Source organism: Pan troglodytes, chromosome 1 (assembly GCF_028858775.2).
Source record: "Pan troglodytes isolate AG18354 chromosome 1, NHGRI_mPanTro3-v2.0_pri, whole genome shotgun sequence".
Taxonomy (NCBI): Eukaryota; Metazoa; Chordata; class Mammalia; order Primates; family Hominidae; genus Pan; species Pan troglodytes.
This window is the reverse complement of record NC_072398.2, coordinates 152,338,968-152,354,991: the sequence shown is the minus strand read 5'-3', so window position 1 is coordinate 152,354,991 and position 16,024 is coordinate 152,338,968. Positions and strand designations below refer to the sequence as shown.

Here is a 16,024-nt window from a genome sequence, read left to right as displayed (position 1 = left end):
GATGTGGAACAACAGAATGTGAATAAGCTCAGTTTCCTAGGTTGCATTTCCTCAAATCAGAGTATACACATCATGTTGCCTATGTACAAAACAGAGCTAAAAGACTCAGCATCATATGGACTTATGAAGTTCTGCATCATCAATATAGCAACAGTTTGATCAAGAACTGAAATGGGTCATTCTGCCCTTTTTCAGCGTTCAACATGTCTAAGCAAGGATGTGGTGGGTTCTCCAGTGTGAAATACTGGAATTCCTTGGGTTTTCTGATAGGAGCCAAGATCAATTGTGTTGACTACACAGGAGCCAAAAATCTCTATATCATGTCTGTGAAGGGAATCAAAGGGCAGCTGAACAGACTTTCCACTGCTGGAGTGGGTGACATGGTGATGGTCAGTCAATAAAGGCAAACAACCAGAGCTCAGAAAGGAAGTATATCCAGCCGTGGTAGTTCAACAAAAAAAAGTCATACCAAAGAAAGAATGGCATGTTTCTTTATTTTGCAGATAATATAGGGGTCATAGAAAACAATGAAGGCAAGATGGAAAGGTCCTGCCATCATAAGACCAGTTGGAAAGGAGTGTGCAGACTTGTGGCCCAGGATTGTGTTAGATGCTTACAGCATTGCGTGATTCTCCAGTATATTTGTGTTAAAAAAAAGGCAAGTAACTAATTAAAAATATTTGCTCTTCCCACTCCCCAAAAAACTAACTGGAATGGGCAATTAAAATATCTGTTGATAAAAACTGGTGATGATGAGGTCATGAAGGACTAGCTGGCTGGATTGGGTGAATTTAAAGCAGAAAAACCCTTTGGGAAGAATTTTGGTAAATGGTTGTAGGGATAAAGAGAAGATTGATGATGCACTTGCACAACTTTATCTTTCCAACAAAAATTTTCTTTTATCTTGCCAGATCAAGTTGTATCAGGTTTGGGCTACAATAGCATATCCCAGCATAGGGAGGCATCACCACTCAGGATACTATTTCAATCCCTGTGAATTTGACTTGCATCCTGGTAAGGAAACGACTTGATAGTGACTCCATCTCATGTATAAAGTAGGACTGGCTGTAAGTGTTGCTCCATTGCCTACAAGTGGGTTGGTCCCATCACTACTTATATTTATAGTTCTTCTTCCTGGGGAAGGCCTGGCAGGGTTATTCCAGCTATTTGCCTTATGTAGGTAAGCAGTAGAGACACACCCAAGGAGTAAAATCTGGTAATAAGTAGGTAACAAATGGAAAGCAAAGGGGGAATTGTGGCAGATGAGAAAGGCGTGCATAAAATGTGTAATGATGCTGAGAATGAACACATCACTTTTATCCTAAGAGAATATCTCAGAACAAGACGAAAACACTCTTAACAGTTTCTGTATTCTGTAGTACCAAGTAATTGCCAGCTCAGAAAGAAGATCCTAAAATTTTCTCCCACTGGAAAGGAGAATGGCATTGAAGCCAAGCTACAAGTTTAGGCCAAGAACTCTGCTTAGGTTATTTACTGAAAAGCCATCAATTACCCTCGATGACCTATCTTTATATTAACTGGTTGAAATTTTCATTTGAGTCTCATTTTGTTGGTTACATTTATCGTAGTGGTTCTGTTGTAGGCTGGAGAGAAATCTTACCCTTGAGCTGAGCTGGATGTATTGTGACTCTCAGCTGGGTATGGCTATGAAGAAAAATGTGCCATCACTGCATTTCTAATAGGCTGGAATCCCCTTTGCTCTTTTCAATAAATCACATGTGAATGTGGAAGAAATATTAAACAAATAGGACATCGGAGTGGGGTCCAAGAGAGTAAACTATTGCTTGATATGATGATCAAATATCACTGATGGATTTGCCTTTGAAACTTTGAAAAGAATGATTATGGGCAGTCTTATGCATATTAAATTGAACTGCACCTAGGAGTCATCATGTTCAACTGACAATCTTCTGGAGGATCAGTATTTTGGGTGCCAATTATATACTTCAACAGCACTCACAGCATAAAGAGTTAGTAGCAACTATACTTACGGCATTAACTAAAACCAGCTCCAACATGCTAAGAGGGATTTGGGATCCCTGGGAATTAAATTTGATGTGGTAATGAAGTGCAGATGGTTTTCTGGAGGCTCATTTTTGTGAGAAGGAATTTTAACTCATGGTCACTAGAAGGAATTATTTCTCAGGAATCTTGCCTGTGCTGGGTAGGCCAGTTAGACAATAAAACTATTTGAAATTTAAAAAGAAAGAAAAGAAGGAAGGAAGAAATAGGGGAAGAAAAGAAGAAAGGAAGTAAAAGAGGAGGGAAGGAATTAAAGAAGGTAGGAAGGAAAGGAGGGATGGAGGGAGAGAGAGAAACAGTGGGGCTGGGTAAACTAGAGACTTCGGCTGTGGAAACACTAGTGCCAACCTACTATGGCAAGCTATTACTGGGAATGCAGTCTTTACTGCTAATTTCTTATAACCAGAGTACCCAACCTTAAAAGAAAGCCATATTCCTTATGGTGAAATTGGTTGAGATTGGACAGATTAAGTATCAACACCATTTCCTTTCTATGGGAAACAGATGCTACTTAAAAGCCTTTATCGGTAAAACCTTATTCTGTAAAGGCTGGCATATGTTTTTCTCTCAGACCAGATGGTACTTGGAATTTACAGAGCAGTGGCCTCTGGTAACTACCCCAGTTACAGGAAAATATATAGCGTGCAGAAAATGGAATATTTACTATATTTACTGGGATGGGTAGTAAAATGACACAGTAGTATTATTGATGTGTAGTGTGTTAAGCATTATTTAAATTTCCTACCATAACTCTTTGGTGCAATAAAGGATATATAGACTCATTTTCACATTACTATGAAAATAAAATTTTCATAGATAGTGAACTTTCACAATGCAATGATCTCCCATTTGACTAATTACCTGTGGAAGCTAACTGTCCAGAGGAAGAAGTAAATTTAATTTTGGAAAAGTATACATGCAGTTGAATGCCTCTATCAACATCTACAAAATATGCAAGTAATTGTGAGTAAAAACATAAAGTAGTCCATCTATTAAAAAATATCAAAACACTTGTACGTTGTATGTTCTTGGTAAACATATTTTGCTGAAGGAATTCCAACTGTATATTTAATGATGCAGATCTTGGTGGCCTTCCGTTTTAATGTTTTAGTACTTCTGTTTTTGTCTATTAAGCATTGTTGAAGTTGCTTTAATAATAAGCCACTTCATATAAACTAATAAGAATTATTAGAAAATGTCTAAGGAATAGGCAGCAATGATATATTGACAAGTTTTCGGAAAGGAAGGTTTAACAGCTAGTTTTAGGATTACCTGGAGAATTGACTATTGGTCAATTTTCTTTTAATGAACACAGAATTCAAGATAAAGGAGAATCTGTTCAAAAATTCTGGAGCATACCAAGTGCACGTTATTGAATAATGAGGAAACAGTATTGATGAAATGTAGCTTCCTCAGAGAGTAGGAAGGGGAGGAAGGGTCTGCATGAGTAGCTGTGTGTAAAAGGTAAAGGCCTTTCAGGGATGATGGCTTCCTTAAGCCGAGGTTATCCTCAGATATGTAGCCTCCTGTCTCATGTGAAATGACAGAAACAAACAAACCAAACAAAAAGCCAGCATTCAATAAACTAATTCTCTTGAACTAGATTTGGCCCCCTAAAATATAATCCTCTTCCAAGCCTAAGTACAACCAACTCAGAATCCTCTTATGAGCTCATCAAGGCTCAGTTAATCACTGCTATAAAACACCAGAAATAACCGGAGCATGGCCAAAAATCTTATAGTCTGGCGTTATATCACTATTATAATGTTACTGAGTAGGTTTAATACTTTCTGTATGGATCAACTTAATTGTTGACACTAGAGTAGGTCTAACACTTTAGACCTACTCACTAACATTGACCCATTATTCTAATGTCAGTGAGTAGGTCTAATACTGTATGGGTCAACAGCTACTTATTGTTGACATTACTAATAATGTATAATCTAATACTATTGGGTCAACGTTACTGATTATTAACATTATTGTGAGACCTACTCACAATAATGAGTAGGTCTATAATGTGAGACCTACTCATTATTGTGAGACCTACTCACAGTAATGTTAGTGAGTAAGTCTAATACTGTATGGGTCAACTTAATTGTTGACCTTAGACTTTATGTGAGTAGAATCACACAGAATGTACTCTTTTTTGTTTTTTTGCTCTGTAGTTTTTTTTTTTTTTTAAATGTTCTTTCCTGGCATTAGTATCAGGGTGATATTGGCTTCATAGAATGAGTTAGAGAGGATTTTATCTTTCTCAATCTTATGAAATCGTTTCAGTAGGATTTGTGGCAACTCTTTTTTGAAGATCTGGTAGGGTTTGGCTGTTAATCCATGTGGCTTTGGGCTCAGTGTTTGTTGGCAATTTTTTAAATGACTGATTCAACCTGACTGCTTGTTATTGGTCTGTTCAGGATTTCTATTTTTTCCTTGTTCAAGCTAGAAGAGTTGTATGTTTCCAAGAATTTATCTATTTCCTCTAGATTTTCTCATTTGAGTGTATAGAGGTGCTCATAGTAGTCTCAAATGATCTTTTGTATTTCTGTGGCATTGTTTGTAACGTCTCCATTTTCTTTTCTAATTAAGCTTATTTGAATTTTCTCTCTTCTTTTTTGGTTAATCTAGCTAATATTCTATCAATTTTATCTTTTCATAAAACCAAGTTTTTGTTTCATTGGTCTTTTGTAATTTTTTTGTTTCAATTTCATTTAGCTCTGCTCTGATCTTCATTATTTCTTTTATACTGCTAGCTTTGGGTTTGATTTGTTCTTGTTTCTCTAGTTCGTTGAGGTGTGACATTAAGCTGCCAATTCGTGATCTTTCAGACTTTTTGATGTAGGCTTTTCGCACTCTGAACTTTCCTCTTAGCACTGCTTTTGCAGTATCCCAGAGGTTTTGATAACTTCTGTTACAATTTTTATGCATTTCAAATCATTTTTAAATTTCCATCTTGATTTTATTTTTAATCCCAACATCATTCAGGAGCAGATTGCCTAATTACCATGTATTTGTATAGTTTTGAGGTTCCTCTTGGAGTTGATTTCTACTTGTATTCCACAGTGGTCTGAGAAGAACTTGATATAATTTTGATTTTTAAAAATTTATTAAGACTTGTTTTGTGGCCTACTGTATGGCCCATATTGGATAGTGTTTCTTGTGCTGACAAGAAGAATGCATATTCTGCGTTGCTTGAGTAGAATATTCTGTAAATATCTCTTAGGTTCATTTATTCTACAGTGCAGTTTAAGTCCAGTGTTTCTTCATTGACTTTTTCCTTGATAATCTTTCTAGTACTGACAATGGAGTATTGAAGTCTTTCTCTATTATTGTGTTGCTGTCTTTTTCCTTAGGTCTAGCAGTAACTGTTTTATAAATCTAGGAGCTCCAGTGTTAGGGGGATATATATTTAAGGTTATAATATCTTCTTTTCAGATCGATCCTTTTCATCATGTAATGATATTCTTTGTCTTTTTTTTAACTTTTGTTGCTTTGAAGTTGTTTTAGCTGATCTAAGAAGAGCTATTCCTGCTCACTTTTGGTTTTCATTTGTGTAAAATATCTACCTCCACCCCTTTACTTTGAGTCTGTAAGAATCCTTACATGTTAGGTGAGTCTCTTGAAGACAGCAGATATTTGGCTTGTAATTGTTAAAATCCATTCTTTCAATCTATCCTTTAAGTGGAGCATATAGAACATTCACATTCAACATTACTATTGAGATATGAGGTACTGTTCCAGTCCTCATATTGATTGTTAACCAGATACTCTCCCCCACCCCTTGAGGATGTGACTATAATGATTGTATTTTATCATAACCTAATATGGTTCTGAGTGCTTTCAATGGTGATGACTCTGTATGAGTTCCTTAGTTTTAGACAGTCTTTCTATGATGGCATACTTAAAGGATAGTTGTGGTAGCAATGTGCTCTGTGTGTGAGTAGATTCACTGTCTCCTGTGGGGTTGAAATGGCAGAGGTTTCTTGATGTTTATCCTGTTTCCCTGTGGTGTGCTCTTATTTATTTATTTTCCTCAGTATTTTATATACTGGATTGACCAGTTCAGGCTTCAGGTCAGTAGGGGAGGTATCCACGAGTGAAAACCAGCTTTTGATAAACCAAGTGGGTAAATGCAATACCCAATGGTGGACAGGGGTCCCATGGTTGAGAGAGCTGTCTGGGGGAGCTCTCAGTGAAACACACTGAGGTCTTTTCACAGGGGAAGCGAGGGAGCTACCTCAGCTCCCCTGCCAAGCCAGCAGGAAAATGACCTGCCTCCTATTTGTACTCCTGACCCAGTGTTCCAGCTATTCAGATCAGACAGGCATCTCTTTTCATCTGCAGGAATGCTGATGTTCCACATAGAGAGAGATTGATTCTGCCTCTTGTGCAAGCCTGAACCTGGAGGGCACTCCACCTGTGGGGGTGCAGTCATCCTGAAGTGTTCCAGAAAGGCTGTCTACAGGTGTGCCCATGCCAAGCTCCTGTGGGAGAAGCTCCAGCTGTGTCTTTGGGGGTGGGTGAGAGGGAGAAGCCCCCTTCTCCAAGGCCCTTCATGAGCACAGGGCTGCCTGACTGTTGGGGTAGAGCTGAGCCCATCACTGCACCTGTGCCTCTGCTGAAAGAAACTTCCCGCAAGTGGAAAGTTCTGGGACTCAAGCCCTGCTGTCTGGATTCTTTTGTCTCACAGGGTGTTCTCTTAATGTGGTATGTTCTCCCTTTCCCTAGGAGCAGGAGTCCCTGCCAGTCAGAGTACTGTGAATGCTGCTACTCCTCGGGGTCTAGCTACCCTGTGAGGCTGCTGCACTCCAGGCTGGTGTTGGGGAATGTCTGCAAGGGATGCAGTGATGTGACCTATCCTCAAGTCTCCCAGCAGCAGCTGCTAGCACCAGCTCCGATGGAGGTGGCAAGGGAGTGCCATAGACTTGGTGAGATTCCTTGTTAATAGCCTTAGTGGGTCAGCTTTCTCAAGTGACAGCTGTAGTAGTAATGAACTGGTAAAGTAGACAGACTCAGGACCTTCTGATTAGCCAAGGCGATGCAGGCACTTGTGATAGCTGGGTTCACTCACAAGTTTTCTCTTTCCTGGGCACTGTGCTATTCTACCTGCAAATGTTGTCAGGGACTGTGTCATTTGGCTTCCAGCCAGGAGGTGGCACTTGCAAAAGAGCTGCGCTGGTAGCAGTGGTATTCATGCTTGCCTTATGTTACCCAAGGGATGTACTCTGGAGTCTCAGGCAATAGGTGGGGCCTTAGAGCTCCCAAAAGTTTCTGTCTTTTGTGCGAAGCTACCAGAGCGGGTGGAGGGGCAAGCCAGGTTGGGGCTGGGTCAGGAAAGTCTTATGCTCTGGCTTTTCGCGAGCAAGCAGTGGCCCCAGTAGGGATCATTAGGCAGTTTTCTGGTTGGTGGGGTAATGTTCTAGGGAGGAACGCAGCCGCCTTGCTGCACAGAAGATCCACATGGGGATTTGGGAGTAGCAGGCAACAGTAAGCCCCATGTAGAAAGGCAAGTCTTATACCTGCAGTGTTTCACTAGCAGTAGCTAGGTTCCAGGCAGTCTGCACTCAGAACTCAAAGCTGCCTCAGGCCATAAGCTTTCCCCAGGTATTAGCGGTGGAAGGTACCCAAGTCACAGCACCAAAATATGTTACAGGCAGAAATTATTCGAGTTACCAGTGGCGAATCTCCATAGATCTGCAGCAACCTCAATTCTTGCCTCCTTAGAAGAAAGAGTTTAACTGAGGGGCATAAGGCGGAAAGAGACCGAGACAAGTTTCAGAGCAGGAGTGGAAGTTTATTAAAAAGCTTTAGAGCAGGAAAGAAAGAAAAGTACACTTGGAAGAGACCCAAGCAGGCATCTTGGAGGTCAAGTGCCCTGTTTAAACTTGAACCTAGGATTTTATATGTGGACCTATTTTCGGTGTCTTGTGCTCCTTCCCCTTCATTCTTCCCTTAGGGTGAGATGCCCACATAGCGCTGCCCTGCTTGTGCTTGGGAGGTGAGCATGTGTAGTTTACTGGAGTTTGTACGCATGTTCACGAGGCTTTCTTCCCTTTTTTGGTGGGATGCCCCTGGAAAGTCATTCTCCGCCATTTTGCCTCTTAATGAGCATGCCCGAGCCCACTTGCCCAGTTCCTGAGATCTTATAGGAAGCTGCTGATTATCAATTTTAGGTGTTTTTATCTACTGGAAAACTGCCTCTCCATGGCACTGGCTGCAGCCAATGATCATTTAGGAGAGGCAGTGTGACAACTGCTGGACCATCACTTGATGGTCTCCTGGCATTCCTGGTAAGTCGAGGGAGCCCTCTCTTTTCCTGTTCATGTCTGACTACCCACCTACTGTAACAAAGGGAGAAAGAAAATATGGTTTTCAGGCCATGCCTTTTCAGTCAGCCTGTGAAGCAGGGACAACCAGCTCCTGTGCCTATAGCTACAGCACACTTCCCGCTAGCCCCTTGGTTCTAGTCGAGGGGATTCATCCCCACTCGAGATTATATTGCAAATCTCAGTTGGGCGTTTTTTTCTACCTGACTGCCACCTGAGTTAGCTGGCCAACTTCCACAAGGCCGCCTGTGAGGTACAATCAGGAATAGCTTCTCTCTGTCCCCTCTGGAGACTGGGTGTGCATGCAAAGCATGTCTTGATGCTGCTCTTTCTCATATACTTCCCACCGCTCACTAAATCAGCTCCAGAGCTGGGTGGGGTTAAGGCCTTCCCTCATCGCCCTGATTGACAGGTTTCCCAGTGGGACTTTACCTCCCAGAGGTAGTCTCTCCCCTTCTCACACTCTGTGACTACTTTACCTCCCAGAGGTAGTCTCTCCCCTTCTCACACTCTGTGACTTCTCACACTCTGAAAACTCCACCTGGCTCAGGTGTAGGCTGCAGCCTGCCACTTCTTTCAAAGGGTCTGTGATTTGTTTCAGTTTTCCTGTTAATTATCTGTGTTGCTTTTTGGAAAAATTTCACAGTATGAATCTCTACACACTATTTTGTTTTTCCAAGTGGAAGAGGCATGCTAACAATGCCTCAAATCTGCCATGTTGGAAAGACAAAAGACAAAAAGACAAAAAACAAAACCTGACTTCTTTTACGCAGCCTGAATATTTGAAATTCATCTATGTTGTTGCATCGATCAATAGTTCCTTTCTTTTTATTGCTGAGTATTATTCCACTGTATGTATTTACCATAATTTCTTTATTAATTTATCTGTTAACTGACATTTGCATTGTTTCCAGTAAAGTTGATGATATGCAGACCTGATGAGCTAGCTCTTTGACTCTTAGTCATACACCTTAGGGAAACTTTTTGCATATCTATCTATCTATCTATCTATCTATCTATCTATCTATCTTTGTGTGTGTGTGTGTATATATATATATATATATCTTTGCAGTAACCTTGTTCATAATAGTCCCAAACTGGAAACAACTCACATGCCATCAATAGTAGAATATATTATCATGGTATATTACATAGAGCATTTTATTTCATGTAGCAACAAAAACTAAAGAACTATATACTGCATTGTACATGAATCTTACAAATAAAACATCAACCCGAAGGAGAAAGACATGAATGATTCAATACATTATGGATAGATTTATAGAAATCTCACAAAGGTTTTAAATAAAAGAAAGTGAAGAATGATTATAAAGATGAAGATGGTGTTTACCTTTCAAGGGGAAGGAGTTGTGAACAATGAGGGACTTACCGGGTGCTTCTTTAGGGGCTAAAAATGTTGTTTGTTTTGAACAGGGTAGTGGTGAAATGGGCATTTGTTTTACAATTATTTTTAAGAAGAGTGTGTGTGTGTGTATGTGTATATGTATATATATATTACTTTTCTGCATGTATTGTATATTTTATAATTAAAACAGAAAAAAGTGAGAAGTTATATCTACACAAAATTTGAAATTAGGCAAAACTCTGTCTGAATTCCTACTCTGCCTGATAATTTGTGAGCTTCTAAAAGTCTCTAGTTTCTCCATCTATAGATGAGGATGACAACAGTACTGAATTCAAAGCTATGTTGTAAGAATGAAATTAGGTAATACGTATAAACTAGATTGCTGGTGCCTTCACTTAGAAAAACAAACTCAAGTGCCAATGGACATTGCCAATCCTGTATAACAACAAACTGATAACTTACTATGTCTTTCTTGAGTAAATTTAATTTTATCATAATTGAAAATAAAGATAAGATGTGGTAGCTCATAAGAAAATGAAAGACTGAAAGTTGAATTATAAATTGGTATCAGGGTTTTCCTTTTCTTATTTAAGTATGCAGTTTTCCTGCATACTTCAAGAGGATATATCTCAAATAAATGCAAAATTTAAAGAAGGAAAGAAACTTATTAAATGTCTTGGTTACATCTGCCCCCTAGTGGTCAATGCTCTACAACCTACAGAGATGCTGAAGATAGAATTCTGGTTTGAATAAAAACGACTAAGGCTAATTCTTAACAAATAACTGTCACAACTAAAACTGTTTAAATTTGTAATGTGATTAAAATAGGCAATGTTTAAATGCAAAATATTTTCATCCTGACGTTGAATATGCAATAGTATTCGGAGATACTGTGTTCTGTACTACATTTTGATATTTCTGGCATTAAATCAAACTGATTATTCACGCACATTTGCAGTTTAGGCTGACATTAATGCATCTTATTTTAGCATATTTGTCAACCTGTAGGATAGACATTTAAATGTACAATACTCAGAGATTATAGTGATCAATAAATATGTAAAATAAGTACTTTGGCCGTTTACTTTTTCTAGCTATGATTCCTTATTACATAACTTTTGGATAACAAAGTTTTGAAGTGACTTATACATGCATGTGATTTGTACAGACATTTTCAGTCAGAACAAACATACTTCAAGTGCCGCTTTCCCTCAGTTTTAATTTACAGTGGATTTAGGATTTTTCTATAAGAACCAAGAGTTTGCAAGTTCGGTCACTACAGCAGATTGCTATGGAAACATGACAATATGCCAATGCTTTATTCACAGAGATGTACAATGGACTCCTTTCAGTTACATGGTAGTAACTCCAGACTTCTTAGGATAGTATATCAGTTAGGGTTCTCCAGAGACAAAGAAGGACTAGGATATCTATGTCCCTGAGAGGGAATGTTTTAGGGGAACTGGCTCACGTGATTGTGGAGGCTGAGAAGCCACATGACAGGCCATCTGCAACCTGGAGACTATAGGATGATGGTAGCATGGCTCAGTTCAAGTCTGAAGACCTCAGAACCAGGGAAGCTGATGGTGTTACTTTCAGTCTAAGGCCAAAGACCTGAAAACCTGTGCCAGGGTAAGAAGTGGGAGCACTCGGCGCTTGTGCAAATCCCGGAGTCCAAAGGGTCAAGAGCCTGGAGTTCTGATGTTCAAGGACAGGAGAAGGAAGGTGAGTCAGCTCCAAGAGAGAAAGATAATTTGCCTTTTCTCTGCCTTTTTGTTCTATCTGGGCTCCCAGTTAATGGAAGGGTGCCCACCCACATTAAGGGTGGATCTTCCTCACTCAGTCAACCAATTCACATGCCAATCTCCTGCTGAAACACTTTCATAGACACACCTATAAATAATGCTATACCTGCTATGTAGGTATCTCATAATCCAGTCAAGGTGAAATCTAAAATTAACCATCACAGATGGCTTCTTAAACTGAAATTGATTTCTCTGTCATCTGTACTCTGCTGATTCTTTGTCGATACTGGTTTTAGGTTCAAGCATTATCATACTATATGTTAATTACTTAGCTTTGTGGAGTTATGCATTATGACACTACATGTTAGTTATTTCACAATATGTCTCTGTACTTGGCTACACTGCTTTTTGTGGTCATGGGTTCAATTAGCATAATTTCTGCCCGTAATAGATGTTCAATACTGTTTTGGAAGAGTAAATGAAGTGATTAGAAAGCATAAGGGCTTATAGGATGTGAACCTGATTTGTTAAAAGCCAATTGAGAACAACAACAAAACAACTATTTTTAAATGTAAAGGACTAAAGTGGGAAAAGGCAAAGAGAGATGGAGCTGAAGCCATTATCCATTTTGTTAGCCAATATTAATGAACATCTGTGTTCATCAGACTTGAGGCAGAAAATGAAAGCAACTCTGGGTCTTGTAACAAAGGTCATTTAAGGAAGAAAGTTGGCTACAAAAGTGCTGAGGAAGATGAGAAGGTAAATCAAGGTAGAGAATCAAGGCAAGGTTAGCTAAAAACTGGAAGCCATTACCACCCTGAGGGCAGGAGGCACAGTGTGAAGAGGTGCTGTTACCAGAACCAAGAAGCTGAAGCTCTTTGGAGGAAACCATAGTGAGAGCTTCCTGGTGAGAAATGAAACTGCTGGGGGTGAGGGGAGGGCTGCCAGATGGAAACTGTAGCCATGGAGGCATAGTTGTTTCTAGAAGTCAAGGCCAAGAGAGTGAGAGAGGAGTAGACATACCCTAGGATGTCTGCACTCTAGCCCTGAAATATCTAGCCATTATTTCCCATTCTCCAGACCAAGGCATACGGGGAGTCTGGAAAATGCAGTCGCAGGGATGGGCATTCCTGTGAAATAGACCAGAATTGGATGCAAGTCTGAGGAACAGATCTGGAGGCAAAAATGTTACTCACCATTCCATAATCCCTCGTTTTCTCCACTCCTTACATTCCAACCTCTCTGGTCTTTGTTCCATTCCTAAACACAGGATTAATGTTCATGCTGCTGGGTGCAGTGGCTCTCGCCTGTAATCCCAACACTTTGGGAGGCCAAGATGGGTGAATCACTTGAGCTTAGGAGTTTGAGACCAGCCTGGGCAACATAGTGAGATACTAGTGTCCAAATAATAAATAAATAAATACATAAATTTATTTAAAAAATATGTCCATGCCTCTGAACCTTTCCCTATACTAATCTTGTATTCTAGAATGCAATGTCTATGTTCTTTCCTATTAGAATTCAACAAATTGTTCAGAACCCAATTTGAATGCCACCTCACGATATAACTTTTCTCATACTACTAACATATTCCATTGGCACTCCCTGTACTTAGTACTTTGATGATACTTCTCTTGTAGCAATAATTTCTGCTTTACAGTATGGTGATTTATGTATATGTCTTTCTCTGCTAATATTAGAGGACATATTTAGCTACTGCTTTGACTAAAAATCCCCAAAGATTCAACACTTTGATTAGTGTTAAAATGTATGGAGTTCTTGTACTGTTTATTTATTTATTTATTTATTTTATTATACTTTAAGTTTTAGGGTACATGTGCACATTGTGCAGGTTAGTTACATATGTATACATGTGCCATGCTGGTGCGCTGCACCCACTAACTCGTCATCTAGCATTAGGTATATCTCCCGATGCTATCCCTCCCCCCTCTCCCCACCCCACAACAGTCCCCAGAGTATGATATTACCCTTCCTGTGTCCATGTGATCTCATTGTTCAATTCCCACCTATGAGTGAGAATATGCGGTGTTTGGTTTTTTGTTCTTGCGATAGTTTACTGAGAATGATGATTTCCAATTTCATCCATGTCCCTACAAAGGACATGAACTCATCATTTTTTATGGCTGCATAGTATTCCATAGTGTATATGTGCCACATTTTCTTAATCCAGTCTATCATTGTTGGACATTTGGATTGGTTCCAAGTCTTTGCTATTGTGAATAATACCACAATAAACATACGTGTGCATGTGTCTTTATAGCAGCATGATTTATAGTCCTTTGGGTATATACCCAGTAATGGGATGGCTGGGTCAAATGGTATTTCTAGTTCTAGATCCCTGAGGAATCGCCACACTGTCTTCCACAATGGTTGAACTAGTTTACAGTCCCACCAACAGTGTAAAAGTGTTCCTATTTCTCCACATCCTCTCCAGCACCTGTTGTTTCCTGACTTTTTAATGATTGCCATTCTAACTGGTGTGAGATGGTATCTCATTGTGGTTTTGATTTGCATTTCTCTGATGGCCAGTGATGATTTACAGATTCAGTGCCATCCCCATCAATGACTTTCTTCACAGAATTGGAAAAAACTACTTTAAAGTTCATATGGAACCAAAAAAGAGCCCGCATCGCCAAGTCAATCCTAAGCCAAATGAGTTCTTGTATTGTTATAACAAAAAATGGGATTCCGAAAAAAAAAAAGCAGATCACCAAAACCACAGGAGTTGGAGAATGGTTTTCCTCAATGATTCTCGAATTAATGTTTTTTTTTTGGTTTTTAATATAAAGTCATCCCATCAAATTATGATATTTTGAAAATATTTGAGTTATACAGTATAATTTTCTTCCTTTCAGTAGTTTATTACTTATAATACACTTAAGTCTCTTAAGTTTCTTTCCAAGAGTTTTAAATCACTCAGCCTGAATTTTTAGAAATCTTGCCTTTTTATTTTCAATTTGAAAATAAAATGTGAGATATCTATTAAGATTCTGTTAAAAACAATGGGAGCTTAAAAATTGTGGGAGGAAGTATGTCTAACTGCATAAGGAAAAATAAAAGCAATTTTTTCCCACCTGAGAAATTTTACTCATAGAAAAGACACACTACCCATGTGGAAATTAAGTATTCAATCATCTATAATTAACAGGCTGGATAATTAGATTGCTGGATATTTTAAATTAATCTAGGTAGTATAGATATTTCCCCAGGCCCTGCTAGCTTGAGTGGCTAAAGAAGCAAAGAATATAGGTTGAAATAATGATGCTAACACACACACACACACACACACACACACAAATACACACACACACACATGAACACACATATGCATGCTCATCTTTGTCTGAACTTATGTACAACAGAGTTAACTTTTCCTTTAAAAATATGAGTTCCAGATAAATTCTCTGGGTGCCTCAGAATTTGAATTGCTGATGCTGTTGACCATTGGGTTCCTCCTCACATATGTACAGAGAGCTGCTCCCTAACTCCAGTACCCAACAAACGGCTCCTTCTTTCTCACCAATTCTGATAATACTGAGGGTGGCAGTTGCCAGATTCAGTCCCAAAGTGCTATACCTCAAACAGTCCCATTCTCAGGAAAGTCCCTCTTTAGTTATCATCCCTGATGATACTCTGCTCCCTTGACAGCACTATACCCTCAAGAGTCACCACAGAGATCAGGTGTGCCCCTCTGTGTAAGGCTATGAGCCACTCCCATAAGACATTACCTGATGTGCTCTGCCCCCACTCACAGTCCAGGGACTATGGCATATATCTTCTTGGGCACCATGGAGGACTTCTTTCAGATGGTAGGAAAAAGACTTTCTCCCTTAGGCATGGAGAGGTTGAAGCTGCAATAGATGTCAAGATTTTGCCTTCACTCTTCTTAGAGAATCCATCATTACTAGTGCAAGTCACAGTTGTTTACAAAAATAAGTGCATTGAATTTTGTTTGAGACTTGTTTTCTTCTAAATACAGAGATGATTTTGTCTCATCTTCAAGACCAGGCTACAGAGGATCAGAAAGGTGTAGCCAGTGCAGTTTTCTTTAATAAGAATGGAGGCTGTATATGTGCCACATTTTCTTAATCCAGTTTATCATTGATGAATATTTGGGTTGGCTCCAAGTCTTCGCTATTGTGAATAGTGCCGCAATAAACATATGTGGGCATGTGTCTTTATAGTAGGATGATTTATAATGCTTTGGAATACTATGCAGCCATAAAAAAGGATGAGTTTGTGTCCTTTGTAGGGACATAGATGAAGCTAAAAACCATCGTTCTGAGCAAACTATCGCAAGGACAGAAAACTAAACACTGTATGTTCTCACTCATAGGTGGGAATTGAACAATGAGAACACTTGGGCACAGGGCGGGGAACATCACACACTGGGGCCTGTCATGCAGTGTGGGCAGCGGGGAGGGATAACATTAGGAGAAATACCTAATGTAAATGAGGAGTTAATGGGTGCAGTGAACCAACATGGCACATGTACACATATGTAACAAACCTGCACGTTGTGCACA

General features: G+C 39.4%; 1 pseudogene; it reads left to right on the top strand.

Annotated features, from left to right (window-relative positions):
• The first annotated feature begins 118 nt into the window (after nt 1-118).
• LOC134809005 (large ribosomal subunit protein uL14-like) lies at nt 119-713 on the top strand (annotated as a pseudogene).
• Nucleotides 714-16,024: the final 15,311 nt, after the last annotated feature.